Below are 20,697 nucleotides of genomic sequence, written 5' to 3'. Positions count from 1 at the left end.
GCATAAATTCCCTTTTATAACATATTTTTTTCTCATGACTTTCACAGACACTTCTTCAACATGTCTCAACTTTCTGATTTATTGCAAACATCCCTTTCTTTAAACAAACAGTTAATTTATTTTAGGACAAGAATTTACCATGTTACATTCCTTTTTACATAAATTCTCCACCCCTCAACCCCCGCCAGCCTTTTTTTTTCTCAAAGATGATAACCACTCTTTTCCAACCCCCACCGGCCTTTTTTTTTTCTCAAAGATGATAACCACTCTTTTCCAAAGTGAACTTCCTTCACGTCTGTGGAGTAGACTGTCTAAGGCCACAAGATTAGAAGTTAGGATAATACATGTTACACTGTTAACTTTCAGCAAAATTTACTTTTGTTGAAAACCTTGTAAGTTTGGGATTTCAATTATTCTTTGCTATTAATAAGACCTTGTTCAATCCATATTTACTTAGAATTTGTATAGATAGATGGCTCCTTCCTGATTCTGTAAGTACTTTAAGGCTTGGCTGAGTGCAAACAGCTCTCGCATTTGAGCAGACCAATTATTAGGCAATTTTCCTAACTCTGCTTCTACAAGAGTTTCCTTATCACTTTCTGAATACCCATTGTGTCTTTTTTCCCTCAATCACCCAAGAGGAACTATCTATTGTCCTGTCCTGAAGGGAGTTCCTCCTAGGTCTGATCAGACTTTTGTATGGTAATTAAGATTTAGATCCTGATTTAGATTAAGATTTAGGAAACCTGATGGGTTAAGGGAATTTTCAGTGGTTAATGTTAAATCATCTTTTTCTAACAGAATAGCCTCATACTTTAAGGTTCTTGAGTCAGGAAGCTACCTTTTTGCTTTTTTTTTGTTTTTTTTGACTTAGAATAGTTCTGACCTGAGGAGGTGTGCTCACAATGAGGGTTCCTCTAAAAGTTATTGTTCTACTTTCTTCTGTTAGCAAAGCAGTTTCTGCTACAGACTGAATGCATTTGGGCCATCCATGGGTTTACCGGGTTAAGGATTTTTGATTTGGAAGGCTACAGATTGTCAGTGGCCTCAGTGCTTTTGGGCTACACCCTTGTTTACACTGACAACAAGGTGGTTTTGGAGTGTTATAAGGTCACGGAAAAGACCTTCAATTATTAATTATGGTTTTAAATTTACCCCGGCTTTTAAAGGAATATGATACACTCTTTTCTCTTTACTACTTCTCTCTCTCTATCTCTCTCTTTGACTCTCTCTGTCTCTGTCTTTCTCTTTCTCTTTGACTTCCTCTTTGTCTCTTTATTTCTCTCTCTGCCTCTCTCTTTCTCTCTCTCTTTGACTCTGTCTCTTTCTCTCTCTTTCTCTCTAACTTCCTCTCTCAGTTTCTCTTTCCTCTTTGCTGGTCTTTTGCTGCCTCTGCCAGCTGCTTATGCTGTTGTTCTCCCCTCTCTTTCCCCTTTCCCTAGGGGAGGGACCGGTGGAAGTGGAGCTACTCTGTCTTCCCCCAAGAAGAAAGGAAAGGGAATTCTGAATATTTTTCTTACTACCAGAGGTTTCTGTGAGGTTCAAACCCCTGAAATTTGTGGAAGGCTCAACCCCTCAAACCAGGGATGGCTCGCCTTGCCTGCCTCGGAAGGCTCAATCTCTCAAACTGAGAGGTGACAATGTGCTAGTAGCCCTCGCTCGCTCTCAGCGCCTCCTAGGCCTCGTTGTCTGCTCTGGCCATGCTCCAGGAGCCCTTCAGCCTGCCGCTGCGCTGTGGGGGCCCCTCTCTGGGGCTGGCTGAGGCCGGAGTCCGCTCCCTCTGCTCACAGGGAGGTGTAGAGGGAGAGACGCCTGGAGCTGGGGCTGCGCACTGCTCTCGTAGGCTGGTGCAGGTTCCAGGTGGGCACGGGCTAAGTGGGCCCCACACTCCATGCAGCTGGTGGGCGCCTGCTGGGCTTGATCTGGGGATGAGCTCCCTCTGGGCTGCCGGAGTGCCTGGGCTAGGTGCCGCAAAGTCCCCTGGCGAGTGCCATTGAGAGGTGAAGCCAGCTGGACTTCTGGGTCAGGTGGGGACTTGGAGAACTTTTCCATCTAGCTAAAGGATTGTAAATGCAACAATCAGCACTCTGTCTAGCTAAAGGTTTGTAGCCTCACCAATCAGCGCTCTGTGTCTAGCTAATCTGGTGGGGACTTGGAGAGCTTTTGTGTCTAGCTAAAGGATTGTAAATGCACCAATCAGCACTCTGTGTCTAGCTAAAGGTTTGTAAATGCACCAATCAGCACTCTGTGTTAGCTAAAAGTTTGTAAATGCACCAATCGGCACTGTCAAAACAGATCAATCAGCTCTCCATAAAACGGACCAATCAGCTCTCAGTAAAATGGACCAATCAGTAGGATGTGGGTGGGGCCAGATAAGGGTTATTCCCACCTGAGCCAGCAGTGTCAACCCACTCGGGTCCCCTTCCATGCTGTGGAAGCTTTGTTCTTTCGCTCTTCACAATAAATCTTGCTGCTACTCACTCTTTGGGTCTGCACTGCCTTTAAGAGCTGTAATACTCACTGTGAAGGTCTGCAGCTTCACTCCTGAAGCCAGCAAGACCATGAACCCACCAGGAGGAATGAACAACTCCGGACAGGAGGACCGAACAACTCCAGACACACCATCTTTAAGAACTGTAACACTCACTGCGAGGGTCCATGGCTTCATTCTTGAAGTCAGTGAGACCAAGAACCCACCAATTCCGGACACAAAACCAAGGGGTGACTTGCCTTGCTGCTCTGGAAGGTTGACCTATTTCCTCCCTTTCCCCCTCTGAAGGTCCCTTGTACATTTCCTACTGGTGTTGTCCTCTCTGGCTGCTCCCCCAAGGGAGAATTAGGCCCCTCTTAGTGTTGGCATGCCAGTATAAATCCAATGGCAGGATCTGCCCTAAGCCATATGAGGTAGCTATGGAACCGCAGAGAGGACCCACTCACTCCGTCCAGCAGCAGGACTTGTCGCCATCCACACAAACAACACTGCAAGTAGGGTTGTTTGTGATCTTTCACACATGCATACATTTAGCCCTCCAGAATTTGACCACCAAGGAAGTACTTTACCGGCTCCCATGGCTTCTCCTTCCTTGGTCTGTGCAGAGTTGCTGTGGTAGTATGTGAGGATCCTTTAAGCTAGGTTGCTGGCAAGTTTCTTTCCACGTTGCTGAGAGCTTGGGTTATTCCTTGTACTGCATGGGTCCTGAGTTCTCACCCCTGAGACCACCACAAGGGGGCGGGGCGCACCGCCTCACTAGAGAGAACCAGAGACCGCCCCCGAAGGGGAATGTAATCCCTAGAAAGCCCTCAAATTGTTATAAATAAAGTTTTGGTGCCACAAAAGAAATAGCACTCAAGTATAAAATTTTCTTTTTCGTTCTCAGCAAGGCAATGTACTTCTATAGAATGGTGCTCCCTTATAGATGGAGCAGTGGTGAGCCCACACTTGGACAAGGAGGGGAAGGGGTTCTTATCCCTGACTCACATGGCCCCTGCTGCTGTGTCATTCCCTATTGGCTAGGGTTAGACCGCACAGGCTAAACTAATTCTGATTGGCTAATTTAAAGAGCGTGACGGGGTGAGTGTTTTGTCGGGAAAAATGGTTATGGCAGAGCAGGAAATCAGAATGAGTCAGGGTGTAAAATGAGCAGGTAATCGGGATGAGTGAAGATGGAGCAGGTAATCGGAATGAGTGAGGGTGGAGTAGGTAATCTGAATGAGTCAGTGTGGAATAGGCAATCTGAATGAGTCAGGATAATCGGAATGAGTCAGGGTGGAGCAGGTAATCGAAAAAGGTTGCTTTACAAGGAAGTTAAAAGTAGAAGGAAAAGAATTGAACATACTGACATATCGATTCTTTGAAGAGAAATTTAGAACTCATATCTAACAACACCCATTAGAATAGCCAAAATCCAAGACACAGCACCAATTGCTGGTGAGGATATGGAGCTACGGGATCTCTCACATATTGCTGGTGGGAATGCAAAATGGTACAGCACTTTGGAAGTCAGACAATTTCTTACAAAGCTGAACATGGTCTTACCATACATTCTAGCAATCATACTCCTTAGTATTTCTCCAAATGGGTTGAAAACTTAACAATCCCCCAAAAAACCCTCACACGAATGTTTATTGCAGCTGTATCCATAATTGCTCAAACTTGGAAGCAACCAAGATGTCCTTCAATAGGAGAATGGATAAACAAACTGAAGTGCATCCATACCATGGAATATTATTGGCAATAAAAAAAGAGTTTCCAAGCCATGGAAAGATATGCATGCATATTACTAAAAGAAAGAAGCCAGTCTGAAAAAAGACACATACTGTATGACTGCAACTATATGACACTCTGGAAAAGGCAAAACTATGAAGACAGTTAAAAAAAAATCAGTGGTTGCCACAGGTTTAAGGGGAGGGAGGGATAGAGAAACACGTTAAACACACGGGATTTTTAGGGCAGTGAAGCTATTCTTTAAGATGCTGTAATGGTGGATACTTGACATTATGCATTTGTTAAAACCACAGAACTATACAACATAAAGGGTGAGCCCTAATGTAAACTATGGACTTTGGTTAATACGAACGTATATTGATTCATCAATAGTAACAAAGGTACTAAGGGAGGAGACCACCCCTCATATTGTCTTATGCCCAATTTCTGCCTGCAAAGAAAGAAAAAGTAAAAACTAAAGGGCAGAAGTGAAATCCACAAGCAGACAGCCTGGCACCACACTCTGGGCCTGGTAGTTAAAGATTGACCCCTGACCTAATCGGTTATGTTATCTATAGGTTACAGACATTGTATAGAAAAGCACTGTGAAAATCCCTATCCTGGTTTTGTTCCAATCTAATTGCCGGTGCATGCAGCCCCCAGTCACATACCCCCTGCTTGCTCAATTGATCACGACCCTCTCACACGCACCCCCTTAGAGTTATGAGCCCTTAAAAGGGACAGGAATTGCTCTCTTGGTGAGCTCGGCTCTTGACACAGGAGTCTTGCCAATGCCCCCGGCCGAATAAACCCCTTCCTTCTTTAACTCGGTGTCTGAGGAGTTTTGTCTGCAGCTCGTCCTGCTACAGTACCACCACATTAATATAAGATGTTAATAACAAGTGCAACTGTGGAGGGGGTATAAAGGAAGTATATGAGAACTCTATACTTCCTGCTTGATTTTTCTATAAACCTAAAGTTGCTAGAAAAAATAAAGTCTATTCAAAAACTAAAAAAAAAAACGGAAGAAACCTATGCAGTCTTAAAATAAAAACCAAACAAAACAAAAGATGGGGGAGCAGAATTTAGCCAGCTGGGGAAAAGGCATGGAGAGCAAGGCACAATGGAATAAAAAAAAATTGCAGGCAGAGGGCGTGGCTAAGCAGGGGCTAAGGTGAGTAATGAGAGAGAGGTTCATGTTCCCAGCATTGCATGGAGTGCAAAGGAATTGCGGGGTGGATAGAGATGCGGCTCACAGGACATTGGACACCATGTTGGGGAGTACTAATTTTATCCTGGGAGCAATGGGAAGTCACTCAAGGGTTGTAAGAAGGGAGTGACCTGGAGATTTTTGCTTTAGAGAGAGCACTCTTGTCACATTTTGGAGAATCTTTAGGAGAGAAAACAAGCCTGGAGGCAGGGAAGCCTTTAAGAGGCTACTGCAATAGTTCAAGTGCAGGGGGGTGATTGCTGTGCTAGTTATTCTTCATTTGAGCCTCCAGACCCACTCTGCTGTCTCTGCCCTACTCTGTGCAGAGAAACTGTTGTGATCAAGTTTGAGCAATTATGGATAAAACTGCTAGAAACATTCCTGTGAGGATTTTTGTGTGGATGTAAGTTTTCAACCCATTGGAGAAATATCAAGGAGTATGATTGCTGGAATGTATGATAAGATCAAGTTTAGCTTTGTGAGAAACAGTCTGTCTTCCAAAGTGCTTTACCTTTCGCATTCCCACCAGCAACGAATGAGAGATCCTATTGCTCCACGCCCTCACCAGCATTTGGTGCTTAGTGCAGGAGAGAGGAGCCTGAGGACTGCATCTCCTGGGCTCCCTTGCCCTTTGGTGTCAGTTGGGTTTGGCCAGTAGGAGGTACCGACAAGACTAGAAGACAGGAGGAGGAAGGGTTGGTGTTTTTATCCCTTCACACCAACTTCGGTGCTACACAGGCCACAGCCTCTTCCACATGCTCTCTTTGACCACGGCAACCACTGGGTGGTCACAGCCCATAGCCTCTTCCATTGGCTCTCACTGGGTCTTGGGAATACAGTATCCTCCCACTGCCCCAGCCCTAGGAGTAGTAAGGGCATCACTCTTCTTGTCACCCAGGTACCCCACTGCTCCTTGCTTTTCCATTCACCTCGGCTACGCTTCTCAAATAGTCTCCTCATTAAATAAGTCTCTTCACTTCACCCATCTGGGGTGCATGTAGTTTTCTACCAAGCCTAATAGATACGGTTGTTATAGGAGTTATTAAGAAATTATTTTAGGCAGATAGAGAGGAAAAGGGGTCCTTGGGAAGTTTTTGTTTCTTTTAAAGCAGCTCCAGAAATGTTTCTTGTCTAGCAGGAAAGCCCCAGCTCTTAGAGCCGGGCTGGCAAGCTTTGATATGCAAATGCAGGCCATTAGAAACTGGGTCCACCCAAACATGGTGATTCCCACCCTTGTCCTCTTGCCCTTGCCCCAACATGTGCCTGGCAACATGGCCACCCTGACATATCCCCACGTGTGTAGAACATCCTGGCGCCCTTCATTTGCATATTAAAAGGCTAGGGTGGCAGGACCGGTTTTTCCATAGGCTACGTGAATGACATGCCTGGTCAAACCAATCCCCCAGCCCTATACAAGTCAGACACCATCTCCTCCAGCCTACTCATATAAGCAGCCACTTTTCTGCAGCACATGAGGTTTCCTCTCTTGGCTTGGATCCCCCTTCCAGTCTCTGTATGGGGGAGCTTCTTCCTTCTTTCTTACCTATTACACTCTCCGCTCCTTAAAACCACTCTATATGTGTCCGTGTTGTTTTGTCTAAATCGGCATGAGACTAAGGACCCTGGTGTTCCTCCAGTCACCAAAGCCATATCACAGTTGTTTTAACATAAGCGGTGGTAGGAACAGACACAGGAGACACCTGGAGAGATACTGCTCTTAGGCAATGAACTTGAGAATGACAACGGAGCTTGGACAGAGCAGGGATAAGGGAGAGAAGTACAGGCAGGAAGAAGTTGTGAGTGATTATTGGATTTTCAGCCTAGTCCCCTGGATCGATGGTGATGCCATTTACTACCATAATCTTGGAGCTGCTTCTAGATGCTGGTAGGTTTAGGACAAACAACAATTATGGTGACTCTAACTTGAATATTAGCAAAAATCGTTTTTTGCTGGCATGTTACTTGTAAAAAACATACAGTTCAATGATTCACTTCAGAGTCAATAACTCTCTAGGCCTATTTAATAGGTTTTCAAAAACATCTGTCCTCGATTAAGCAACAGATACCACTTACGGACCATGTCTGTTTTCAAGGGTTTCAGAGCAGTAATTAATCAAGCAAATGAAAAAGCACAGGCCTCATCTTTTTATCCAATTAGGAGAAATCTCTGTGAGTCTTGGTCACCAAACTGTTTGGTTTTGTTGAAATGCATTGTGATGAGTGACTGCTTTTATATCTTAAAAAATATCAATATTTACTTTGAACTTACAGTTAAACCAAAGGAAAACAAAATTGATGAGTTAACTGTCACAGAATACATGGAGGCTGCTGTTGGGTTGCTACCACACAGCCCCATGAATGGGAAAAGAGGCACACGGCGCTTTATACTCTCCCCAGCTGGGAGACGTTTCTGGCTTCCTCTTCATGTTTTTGAATTTTTGTGTCCCATCCATTGTCCACATGGGATGGGCTTGTTTCCAAATCCATACCTTTGCCCGTAGACACTAGATCATCTTCTTTCCTTCCTATCCCATGTGGGTTCTTCTGTACCTTAAAAATATGCCAATTAGACTGGGCACGGTGGCTCATGCCTGTAATCCCAGAACTTTGGGAGGCCGAGGCAAGGCAAGCAGATTGCTTGAGGTCAGGAGTTAGAGACCAGCCTGGTCAACGTGGTGAAACCCCATCTCCACTAAAACTATGAAAATTAGCCAAGCAACCTGTAATCCCAGCAACTCAGGAGGCTGAGGCATGAGAATCACTTGAACCCAGCAAACGGAGGTTGCAGTGAACCAAGATTGTGCCACCGCACTCCAGCCTGGGCGAGAGTAAGACTCCAACTCAAAAAAAAAAAAAAAAAAAAAAACAAGTAGGCCAGGCATGGTGGCTCACCTGTGTAATCCCAGCACTTTGGGAGACAAAGGCAGATAGATCACTTGAGTCCAGGAGTTCAAGACCAGCCTGGGCAACATGAAGAAAACAGGTCTCTACAAAAACTACAAAAAAATTAGCCAGGTGTGGTGGTGCATGCCTGTAGTGCCAACTACTTGAGAGGCTGAAGTGGGAGTTTGAGGCTGCAGTGAGCTATGATTGCACCACTGCACTCTACTTGGGAGCTGGCCTCTTCTCCCAAGTGAGCCAATCAAATTAAATACTCTTCTTTTTAACACCTAAGGAGGGGCACGTACAGTGGAGTTCTGGTCTGGGTGGGTAGAGGGAGGGCTTTCTGATGAGAGGAAAAACGCTAGGTCTGAGTCTGAGGGTGTGCTGGTGGCAGTGGGAGTGATGGGAGGGAAGATGTGGCACCAGGCTTGAGGGACATCCAGGCCAGGACTGTACTGCACTGAATGCCAGGGAAACAGCTTTGGATGTATGCAACTTACTCCCAAATAGTTCAGAAAAATTTACATATATAAATATATGTAAGTATGTGTACATACATACATACATATATGTGTACATAAAAAGAGGAGAGAGAAATCTGAGCCCAGGATGTCAAGGCTGCAGTGAGCTATGATTGTGCCACTGCACTCCAGCCTGGGTGGCAGGGTGAGACCCCATCTCAAAAAAAAAAAAAAACACGTCAAGTACAGTTCCAGGAAAACCCTGCCAGATTGCTACTACTTGAGTTTTCTTCCTTTGCTCAGCACCAGAAGAGCCATTCTCATACTTAATTTGAACTACCAGGATCTTCAAGTATTTAAATCGTTATATTCTAACAAAGTCAGCTGTAGGCTAATTGTTGCCCTATTTTCCAACTGATTTCCACAAGACAGCAAAGATTCACTGAAGTTCAGGCCTGGAAGAGATGGCAGAGGCCATGGAGTCTAAGTGGCTTTACCAATGAAAAGATTGCCAGGCGCGGTAGCTCACACTTGTAATCCCAGCACTTTGGGAGGCCGAAGTGGGTGGATCGCTTGAGGTCAGGAGTTTGAGATCAGCTTGGCCAACATGGCGAAACCCCATCTCTACTAAAAATACAAGAATTAGCCAGACGTGGTGGCACGCGCCTGCAATCCCAGCTACTTGGGAGGCTGAGGCGGGAGAAACGCTTGAACCCAGGAGGCAGAGGTTGCAGTGAGCCGAGATTGTGCCACTGAACTCCAGCCTGGATGACAGAGTGTGACTCTGTCTCAAAAAAAAAAAAAAAAGACCAAGGTGCTCAATGTTTGGTGGAGCCAGAAGGAGGACTCACCCTTTTGACTCTTGATTCAAAGCTCTTTCCATCTGTATGAGAAGTTGCCTGAGTCTGTACTTTTGGTTTCTAGTCCACTTCCTCCTTAGCAGAACAGATCCATCCTAGATAAATTTTAGGGAGCAAAATGGAGTAAAAAAAAGATACCATGCCTACTTGAAATAAAGTTGCACTATAGTTTGCACTAGATAGAATAAAAATATTGAAAGAGGCAACTAATCTAAAAACAAACCCAAACAAACAAGATCCACTTCCTTTCATATCATAAAAAACAGAACATTCTTACTGCGAAGTATAGAGAAGAAAATTAAATTAACCCATAATCACATCACCCGCAGACCTGTTAGCATTTTACTTTATTTCCTCGAAGGATTTTTTTTAAATCCATGCATGACCAAAAAAAGTAACTTTATATAAATATATATATATATATATATATATATATATATAAAAATATGGGAAAAAAGTAACATCTCAATTTTGGAAATCTCTAATATATTAAAAATATTACTGTACTATACTCAAAAGTTATAAAAGGATGGAAAAGAAAAAGATAACATCTCACAGTTTCAGGGATGAGATGTAGGTACATCAGTTTTCTGCAAAGGAAGGAAGGATTAAGAGAAGAGGCTTGCTAATGTGTGGGGACTCCTATGGGATTCTGGAAAGGTGTCCTTTCAGTATGGGGTGGTCGCTCTGGTGTTCCAGGAGCACATGGCTGTGTCTGGTCATTGAACGTTCCCAGGGCTTGTGGGTCATTTGGACGGCAGCCAGCGACAGCAGCCGGCAGATGGGCAGCTAATAGCCTTCCTTCTCCAGTGGCCCAGTGCCAGGGGACCATTACCCACACCTGAGTCTCCCCCCAGCTGGAGAGAAGGCAGGTCATCCCATTGCACTGTGGACTTCAGTTTGGGTCAGAGACAAGGACAGGCTCAACAGAAGGTCAAAGTGAGCACTGACTTGGCTAAGAGGTTCTCTGTGTTCTCATCTGTAAAACCATGACTCAAGAAAGGAACTACTAAGCCAGTCATCCAGAACACTAAATATAGAAATTCTCTACTGAGTCCTAAGCCAGAGCCAGGTCCTGGGCAAGTGTGCTTTATATCCAAAACACAGTGTCCCTAGGCTGAAGGAAGTGATGGATCCCATTAACACAGATTTCAGTGAGTTGAGGATCATGGGCTTATGCAGCAGTTGAGCTCCTCCCCACTCCCAGTGACCCCAGGGATAGGAGTAGGGGGCTCACCCATGTCAGGAACAGTTCCAGTTTCCCTGATGAGGAGGAAATATGGCATCGTGGCTAAAAGTAGCGACTCTGGCATCTGACCGTCTGGATTCAAATCCCAGCTCTACTCTCTGTAACATTGGGAGAAGTTCCTTAATTTCTCTTTGCCTCTATTTCCCATCTGTACAATGGGGATAATAAAAGTACTAGTGGTTATTGTCACAGGGTTGTTGTGACCATTAAAAATGATAATGTGTATAAAGTGTTTGGCAAAGTACCTGGAGCTAAATGCTCTATAATTTCTAGCTATTACAATAATTAAGGGTCACCGCCACCCACATACCATCCATGTTCCTCTCCTCTCAGCATGTGCGCGTGCACACACACACACGCACACTAATGTCCCCAAATCCCATGAGGAGGCTGATCGCCAGGCACAGCCATCTCCCACAGAGCACTGTGGGATCCAGGGCACAAACTGCAGCACTAGGGGAAAAGAGGCCCTCCTGGGCCTCAACTGCTGTTCTGGTACCTAGAGTCTCACAGAACCCTCCACACACATAGGAACTTCAGGGTTTGCGCTCAGTCTCTCTCTTCTCTTTCATTTCTACTGAATCTTAACTGAGTCCTTCTTTCGTGTGACACCTCTGAGCGGCTCTCATGGCTCCTTGGTGTGAATTAGAAAAGATACTCATACCACCCAAGCAAATGCAACCCTGTGGCCAGATGTCAGCCCACTTGCCCCTTTGGCCAGGCCCTCTTGTACTCTGAACACCTGGACCTTGTGGCCTGAATGGCAGAATGGAGCCCATGACATGGCCTCTCCTTCTTTCCTCTTCTCTTCCTCTCTCCCTCATCAGCACCCTACCCAGAATGACTTCTCCCTTCTCCCTGAGCCCCCTCCTGGAACAACATCAACAAAAAGCCTTAATGTGTATCAGTTCATGCAAGTAGATATTTGGGTGGAGTAGCGAATATCATCCATCTACACATGAGAATTATCTAGAATGTCAGTTAGGGACCAGCCAGAATACCCTACTAATACATGATTATCTTATTTAATCCACCAGGCACCCTCATGAGTAACTTTTATTATGTCCATTTTAGAGATGGGGAAACTAAAGGCCAGAGAGGTTAAGTGTCCTACACAATGTCACACAGTATAAGTAATGGGGAACATCAAACCCAGGTATGTTTTACTGTAAAATCTACCCTCATAACCACTAGTCAGGTTCATCATAACTAATATGATCCAACTTCCCAATGGTTAAAACAAGAGCTACTCAAAGCAATCAAATATTAAGATGTAATCAGATATTATCAAAGCAGTTATACAAAGAATACTGTGAAGTAAATAAAAAATGAATCAATATATTTATCAAAAGTGATCAAAGTATAATTATGATGGGTAATCAAATCAATCAAATATTAATATGCATTCGCATTTTCAACATCTAATTATAGAGCATATAATCAAAATATAATGGTGACAGGGGTAATAACAGTCACTCTTTAAAATTGCTCATCTAAAAATTCAACATTCTTATCCAACCGGAGCCAAATCCAAACTCTAATGAATCTGATGGGCATCACTCAGAATCCTTCCCTGGTCCCACGAGGACCCCTCTAATTAGAGTGCTCATATCATTTATCCTTTACATTTTGAAACTGAAAGAGGACTCTATTAATAATTACATCAGATCAGTCGGTCCAGGCAGACACAAACATACGAACACCTTACCTGTAAAGAAGCTCTGTTCCCAAAATTTAAAAAAATTGAACCCAAATTTTAAAAAATAATTATTAAGTCCATATTTTGTGTGGAACCGATGCTAGGTATTAGAAATACAAGTGGCAGCAAAATATCATTTCAGTCTTCATATATTCTGTTAGGAAACGCAGACAAGTAGATCTTAGAAAGTTAAGCTACAATGCAATAAACTTCACAAAACAGAATGCTATAGAAGCACATAGAGAGAGACTTGTTGCAGTTATCTATTGCTGCACAAAATACCATCCCAAAACATAGTGGCTTAAAGCAATAACAATTTTACTATATCTCATAAATGTTGTGGGTCACAAATTCAGGCAGGGTTCAACTGGGTGATTTTTGTGTTAACCATGGCATCAATGGGGGTCACTCAGTGTCATCCATTTTGTGGGTGGGCTGGTCTGCAGAGTACAAGATAACCCAGTTACATGTTTTGCTCCATGGCAGGGATGGCTGGAGTGCTGGATCTAATTGGAATTGTCCCCTAGAACACCTACATATGGCCTCTCTACCATGGTGGCCTTGAGTATTTGGATTTCTTACATAGCAGCTCAGGGCTCCAAAAGTGAGTGTTCCAGCAAATAAGGTGGAAGCTGCATGACCTTTGATGACCTGGCTTTGGAAGTCACACCATTTCACTTCCACCATACTTTATTGGTTGAAGCAGTCATGAGTACACGTTAAGGAGATGTGACATAGTTTCTACCTCTTTGGAGTGAGTGTCAAATAACTTGCAGCCTTATTTTAAAATTGCCTCAAGAACCAAAGCCAGATTTTGAGCATAGAAGCAGGATTCTATAGCTGAAGGATGACTAGGAATTAATTCACAGAGAGAGGGGAAAAGGATAGGTGGAGTTTTGCAAAGGTCCCCAAGATGAAAGAAGACATGGATTGTTTAGGAAAGTGAAAGTGGTGAAGCAGGATGTATAAGGAGAATGGAGAAAGAATTTGCACTGAACAAATGCGTGAGATGATGATACGGAATTCAAAATCTGGCGATGTTTGAGTTCAGGATCTGGCACATAAAAGATGTTCAGTAAATGAGAATGAATGAACAAATGAATGAAAGAATAAACAGAGTGAAAAGAGAAGATGGTCTAACAAAATGCTTTCAGACTTCTTTTTTTTGTTTTTGTTTTGTTTTTTTTTTTTTGGAGTTGGAGTCTCAATCTGCACTTGTCACCCAGGCTGTAGTGCAGTGGCGCAATCTTGGCTCACTGCAATCTCCGCCTCCCGGGTTCAAGCGATTCTCCTGCCTCAGCCTCCTGAGTAGCTGGGATTACAGGTACCCGCCACCATGCCCGGCTAATTTTTTTGTATTTTTAGTAGAGATGGGGTTTTGCCATGTTATCCAGGCTGGTCTTGAACTCCTGACATCAATAGATCCATCCGCCTCGGCCTCCCAAAATGCTGGGATTACAGGCATGAGCCACTCTGCCTGGCCTGGACTTTCTTTAACAGAAACCTTAGGAAGAAATACCTGTTGGGTTTTTTATGTGTATAGTTGTGATATAGTACATCACAGCCTAATACGCAAAAGCACATACACACATTTATATGTGTTAAAGTCTCAAGAAAGAATATTAACCTGTATTATGGGTAATACACTGTGACATCCAATCTGTTCCCTTCAATTCTATTTCATTATTTTCCAAATGCGGGTCATAATCCACGGAATTGGTTCAAGGCTCACCAAGGCTTTGAGACCAGTGAAAGACATTGGTCTAAAAGAAAGAGAAAAGCTTAGAGACATGAGGGTCAAGTCAAGTCCTGATTCCATTCATTGTGATTTGAGCAAGACACACTTACCTACTTAGTTCCATAATATGTATTTCACAAAGTTGTTTTGAGATAAACAAAGGTGCAAAAATGTCACTAAAATCTACAGAGCATAAAGTATAAAAGTGTCTTTTATTTTCTATCTTTCTTTTTTAATATCCTGCAAATCTGACTTTCTGCGAGCGTCATGAATTTCAAGCAAGGGATGGGGCTGGGGGTCTGCAGGAACTGGATGTGGGGAGAGTGGACAGCCAGTTATTCTCTTCACCTGTCAGGTCAATTCCCCACCCTTCTCTTTCTCTCCCCTTCTCTGTTGATTGCATTACCCAGCCTGCTTGATCTTTGGCTTCCATTTTTATTTGACCACTGGGTGGCACCAGTGGGAAATCAAAGGACAGGAAGAAAAAGACATTGGAGTGCTAAGCCCTCTGTTTTCTCCCCACCTGGCCACATCTTGGCAGTGGCTCATTCTAATATGACCACAGCTCCTGCCTTCCCAATTCTGTAACATCATCCCCCAGCCCAGCTTCATCAGGCCTGGGGAAGCAGTAGCCCCACTGTGGCTAAACCTGGAGAGCTTCATACCCCCACTCCTCTCAGTAAATAACCTTGTCACTAAACCCTTTTCCATTAGACCCTCTGAGAGTGCCAGGTGTCCCCTGTGTGATCTGACTGACCCAAGAGGTCACGTGAAAATGGGCCTAGGACCCTTTGTATTTGTGGACATGGGACCAAGGGAGAGAATCAAAAGGCTGGGGTGACATCATTGTCAGACATCCTAGACCTTCGAAAGCGTGTTTATCCTTCAGGTCATCCTATACTGACTACGACGTCAAAGCCAAAGGTTAAGTCCTGCTTCTCCCAAAACTCCCAAACCTCTCCCACCTCTGAACTATTACCTAAAATTCCTTTAACCAAAGACCAAGTGTTTAATTGGGTAAACAGACATTAAAAACTTTAAAATATGAACTTTTTCCAGAGGAAACCCATTGAAGCAAACATGTTCTGGTTTCAGTTGGGGTTAAACCTCTCGTCTCGGTGCTTTTGCTCCCTGAATGATCATGACCTTGAGAAGGATGTGTGTGTGTGTGTGTGTGTGTGTGTGTGTGTCAGGGTGGGCGGGTGCTGTGGGGCAGGGGATAATAAGAGACACTGTGATGTTGTGATATAATAAGAAATATATATATATTGGTCTTTCTCTCTTTCCTGGCACACAGCTCCTAAAACCCTTGGAATCTGGGAAAAAATAAGGGTTTATTTGTGTGCTAAGGAGAGGACTGATGGCTGGGAGCTCCTGGATTCCTTCGAGATGGGGGCTGGTTGGATGGGAATCGATCATGTGATTAGAGGGCTGGAACTTTCAACCCCATCCCCAGACCTCAGAGGAGGAGAGAGTAGCTAAAGGTTAAGATGATCACCAATGGCCAGTGATTTAACCAATCATGTCTAAGTGATGAAGCCTCTATAAAAACCCAAAAGGACAGGATTCTGAGAGTTTACAGGTTGCTGAACATGTGGAGGTGGTGGAGGGTGGTGCATCCAGAGAAGGCATGGGAGAGCTGTGCCCCTATCCCTATAACTTGTCCCATTCGTCTCTTCCATCTGGCTGGTCCTGAGATGTATCTGTTGGGGCTCACAAAACAATGCCCCAAAGTATGGTGTTTTGGCATGCTGAGTCCTTTGAACTACAGGAGAATCTCTCTGACCTCCTGATCCCCTGCCTCTCACCCCTCCTTCCCTCCCGAGGCCCTCTTGAAGCACAGGGAGGTGTTTTCTCTGCAATTTTCCATCTCTGACTAAGGGAAGTTCCTTCGGAATGAATGTGGTTGCCGTGCACCTCCTCCCTGATATCTACATTAACCAGAGAAGATTAATTCACACAGCAGGAGACTAGAGGACTCAACTCCCAGGACACCACACCTGGATAGACTTTTCACCTGTTCTTCTGAGGGCAGCTACCTGAGAGATTTTATCTGCACAATGAGACAATCTTTATTCACAATGCAGTCTCTCCCCTCACCGTCCGATAGTTTTTCACCACCACCCTCCAGGAACCTCCAAGCTTCGATTTCTTTCTGTAGTTCAAACTGCTATTTAAGCTTCAAGTATCGCCCTTTTTTGAATCTCATACTTTGAGATTCTCCCATGCATATGCACGTTATAAATGTGCGTGCCTTTTCTCCTGTTCATTTGTCTATTGTCAGTTGATTTTCATAGATTCAACTTATCAAACCTTCAGAGAATAGAGGAAAATTTAAAACTCCCCTACATGTCCTTTTATAATAAATGGGTAACACTAAGTCAATCACTTTCCTTAGTTCTGTGAGCAGTGGTAGCAAATGATTAAACCTTAGGAGGGGGTCATGGGGATCCCTGATTTATAGCAAGTATGTGAGAAACACAGGTAACAGGCCAGGCACGGTGGCTCACCCCTGTAATCCCAGCACTTTGGGAGGCCCAGGCGGGTGATTCACGAGGTCAGGAGTTTGAGACCAGCCTGGCCAAGAGACCAGCCTGGCCAATATGGTGAAACCTTGTCTCTACTAAAAATACAAAAATTAGCCTGGCGTGGTGGCATGTGCCTGTAATCCCAGCTACTCGGGAGGCTGAGGAAGGAGAACTGCTTGAACCAGGACGGTGGAGGTTACAGTGAGCCGAGATTGTGCCATTGCACTCCAGCCTGGGCAACAGAGTGAGACTCTGTCTCAAAAAAGAAAGAGAGAGAGAGAGAGAGAGAGAGGAAGGAAAGAAGGAAGGAAGAGAGGGAGGGAGGGAAGGAAGGAAGGAGAAAGAAAGAAAGAAAAAAAAGAAAGAAAGAAAGAAAAGAAAAGAAAGAGGGAGGGAGGAGAGGAAGGGAGGGAGGGAAGGAAGGAAGGAAGGAAAGAAAGAAGCACAGGTAACAACTTGGACTTGTGTCTGAAGTGAGGGCAGTCTTGTGGGACTGAGCCCCTAACCTGAGGGATCTGACACTATTTCCAGGTGGATAGCATCCTTTCTCCTGGTTCCTTTTTTTTTTTTTTTTTTTTGAGCCAGGGTCTTGCTCTGTCACCAGCTCTGTCACCCAGGCTGGAGTGCACTGGCACCATCATAGCTCACTGCAGCCTCAAGTCCCCAGGTTCAAGTGATTCTGCCACCTTAGCCTCCCAAGTAGCTGGGACCACAGGTGCACATCATCACACCCAGCTAATTTTTTAAAAAAATTTTGTAGAAACAGGATCTTGCTGTGTTGCCCAGGCTGGTCTTGAACTCCTGGGTTTAAGCAATTCTCCCACCTCAGCCTCCCGAAGTGCTGGGATTATGGACATGAGCCACCATGCCCAGCCAATAGCATCAAATTGAGTTACATTGTATGACAATTCAGTCAGTGTCTTCCACAAAGTGAAGAATTGCATGGTGTGGAGGGAAAGCACATACATTTTGGTGACCAGAATTGCAACAGTATAGGAGAGGAAAAGTTTTTTCTTCCCAGCAAGCATTGAAGACAAAAAGATATCAAAGCAAAGCTAGACTCTGGGAAGACAACCAGACAATGATACAATTTTGCCTCCTACCCAGGTAGGTAATCTTCTCATCTGTGAGGATATGGAACTCCAACCTCTTCCTGGACACCTGATGATCCCCTTGTGATGGGCTCAGAGTCTTGAAACACAGAACTATGAGCTCATCTCATATCCCAATCCAGCAGCATGGAAACCTCAGACTGTAAGGCCCAAGACTGGCACTTGTTCCCTCCCAACCCTTTTCTTTCTCTCTCTCCTTTCTTTTATCCCTTAATTCCTTCTTGCTTCCTTCCAAGATTTATACTATTGCCTTTTAGGCAAAACATCCTGAATATGTAAAATAAACTAATTAAAATCAAGTCAATTTCCCAACTGTTACTTGTTAAGCCTATGCAAGATCTCAAATTTTAGTCATTTGCATACTTACTATGCAATTTTTTCTATTCTGTGGGCCACCAGTATTCTTTTCTCTAAGTCAACTAATTCTTTAACTTAAACCCTGTTTAAGCTTCATCCTGGCTGGGTGCAGTGGCTCATGCCTGTGATCCTAGAACTTTGGGAGGCCAAGGCAGGTGGATCACTTGAGCTCAGGAGTTCGAGACCAACCTAGCCAACATGATAAAACCTCGTCTTTACTAAAAACACAAAAATCAGCCAAGCATGGTGGCATGCACCTGTAATCTGAGCTACTCAGGAGGCTGAGGTGAGAGGATCACTTGAACCTGGGAGGCGGAGGTTGCAGTGAGCCAAGATCGCACCACTGTACTCCAGCCTGGGCAACACAGCAAGTATCCATCTAAAAATAAAATAAAATAAGTTCATCCTAAATAAACACATGAGTAAAATCACAGATTTGGTTAACTTGTATTTTTTTCTTATTACACATTAAAATAAATATATTTATAAAACATATAATACTATGAATATATAAAAAGAAAAATATTTGTTGTGTGCTACTTAAAATCACCTCACTTATCACAGATGGTGCATATGCCACACTTTAGAATTGTTGCCCAGTGAGATATTTTTTAGGAGTACAAGGCACAATCTTTGCGGTCACAGAGCTTTACATCTGGTAAGAGACAAAGGGAGAGGAAGATTTCACAGCAGATGGATACATGGTGAAAAGGCAGACTATAGTTAAATCCCAAAGCATGTGGCCAAGGCAGGAAAGAAAATGAGAGGTCAGAAAAATAGAGATGCCAGTGGGGGAGAGAAGGGCTGCAGGCCAGGAAGAATGAATCCATGCTAAATGTATTGATTTAGAGGTTACATTTAAATCTCCAAAGGCTCCCCAAAGCTACAGGACAAATGGCCAGTTTCTCAGCATTTCTGCCCCTTCATGATTGGCTTCTGACCATCCTTGTGGGCTAATCTCCCAGCATGTTCCTGGACAGTCTCTTTTTCAAACTGCTTATTCTTCTCCAAATTCACCGTCTTCTCCCTCTGCAGTACATCCACTCGCATTCCTCCTTTTACCTAGAAAACTCTCCAACACCTCTGTCTTTTTTGGTCAATTTCTTTACTATTATTATTATTATTATTATTATTTTAGTAGAGATGGGGTCTAATGATGTTGCCCAGGCTGACCTCAAACTCCTGCCCTCAAGAGATCCTCCCACCTTGGCATCCCAAAGTGTTGGGATTACAGGAATGAGCCACTGCACCCAGCCCTTATGGCCAATTTATTTTTTTTTTTTTTGAAATGGAGTTTTGCTCTTGTTGCCCAGGCTGGAGTGCAATGGTGCAATCTTGGCTCACTGCAACCTCCACCTCCTGGGTTCAAGTGATTCTCCTGCCTCAGTCTCACAAGTAGCTGGGATTACAGGCATGCACCACCACGCCTGGCTAATTTTTGTATTTTTAGTAGAGACAGGGTTTCTCCATGTTGGTCAGGCTGGTCTTGAACTCCCGACCTCAGGTGATCCACCTGCCTTGGCCTCCCAACATGCTCGGATTACAGATGTGAGCCACCATGTCCAGCCTAGCCAATTTCTTTTTTTTTTTTTTTTTTTTGAGACAGGGTCTCTGTCACCCAGGCTGGAGTGCAGTGGCATGATCTTAGCTCACTGGAGTGTTGACCTCCCGGGCTCAAGCAATCCTCCTGTCTCAGCCACTCGAGTAGCTGGGACTACAGGCATGCACCACCATGTCTGGCTAATTTTTAAATTTTTTTGGAGAGACAAGTTCTCACTGTGTTGCCCAGGTTGGTCTCTAATTCCTGGGCTCAATCAATCCTTCCACCTCGGCCCCACAAAGTGCTAGGATTACAGGCATGAGCCACCATGCCTGGTCCTTTTGGCCAATTTCTTTTAAATGCAGTTCAACCATCCCATTTTCTCTTATGACTGCTTGTCAGATTTCACAGCACTCTTTTGCAAAAGAGGAAAGGTTGTTTCCTCTGGCTAGTCCAATGGATGGAGAGCCTCAGTGCCTGGTGAGCAAATGGCACCTTGTGTAAACAGAAATGCGATGTTTCCCCTGGATGTATGCAGCCCTATGCCAGGGCCCATGAGCTAGGTTTCTGCCCTTCTAGCCTGGCACCGTGTGCAGTGCACACCCTGTGCAACATAACTGGCAGACCTGCCTTGTCTACACAAACTCAGGCAGAGTTAGCTTCATTCCCTCCTCATGTTTATTGATTTATTCATATTCCATCAGTAAACAGTCAGCAGATTGAAAGGTCTTCATCTATCTGTCTCAGAATCTTTGGCAACTAATAGAGGATCTATAAACTGGTGCAGAATAAACATTTGCTAGACAAATGATGATCAATTAGTGAATATATGTTGAAATGGTTCAGAAAGCCGTAG

The 20,697-nt window shown here is 44.2% G+C and overlaps 1 long non-coding RNA gene across 1 annotated transcript in view; it reads left to right on the top strand.

Moving 5' to 3' along the window:
• The window catches only part of LOC134761349 (uncharacterized), a 99,106-nt gene extending 80,863 nt beyond the window's left edge, over window positions 1–18,243 (top strand). The window contains exon 2 of the long non-coding RNA XR_010139870.1: window positions 17,944–18,243. This is a non-coding gene — a long non-coding RNA (uncharacterized LOC134761349). The remainder of the gene's footprint in view (window positions 1–17,943) is intronic.
• Window positions 18,244–20,697: the final 2,454 nt, after the last annotated feature.

This window comes from Pongo abelii, chromosome 3 (assembly GCF_028885655.2).
Source record: "Pongo abelii isolate AG06213 chromosome 3, NHGRI_mPonAbe1-v2.0_pri, whole genome shotgun sequence".
Classification (NCBI taxonomy): Eukaryota; Metazoa; Chordata; class Mammalia; order Primates; family Hominidae; genus Pongo; species Pongo abelii.
Note: the sequence above shows the minus strand (reverse complement) of the source record. Positions and strands in the feature narration are given on the sequence as shown.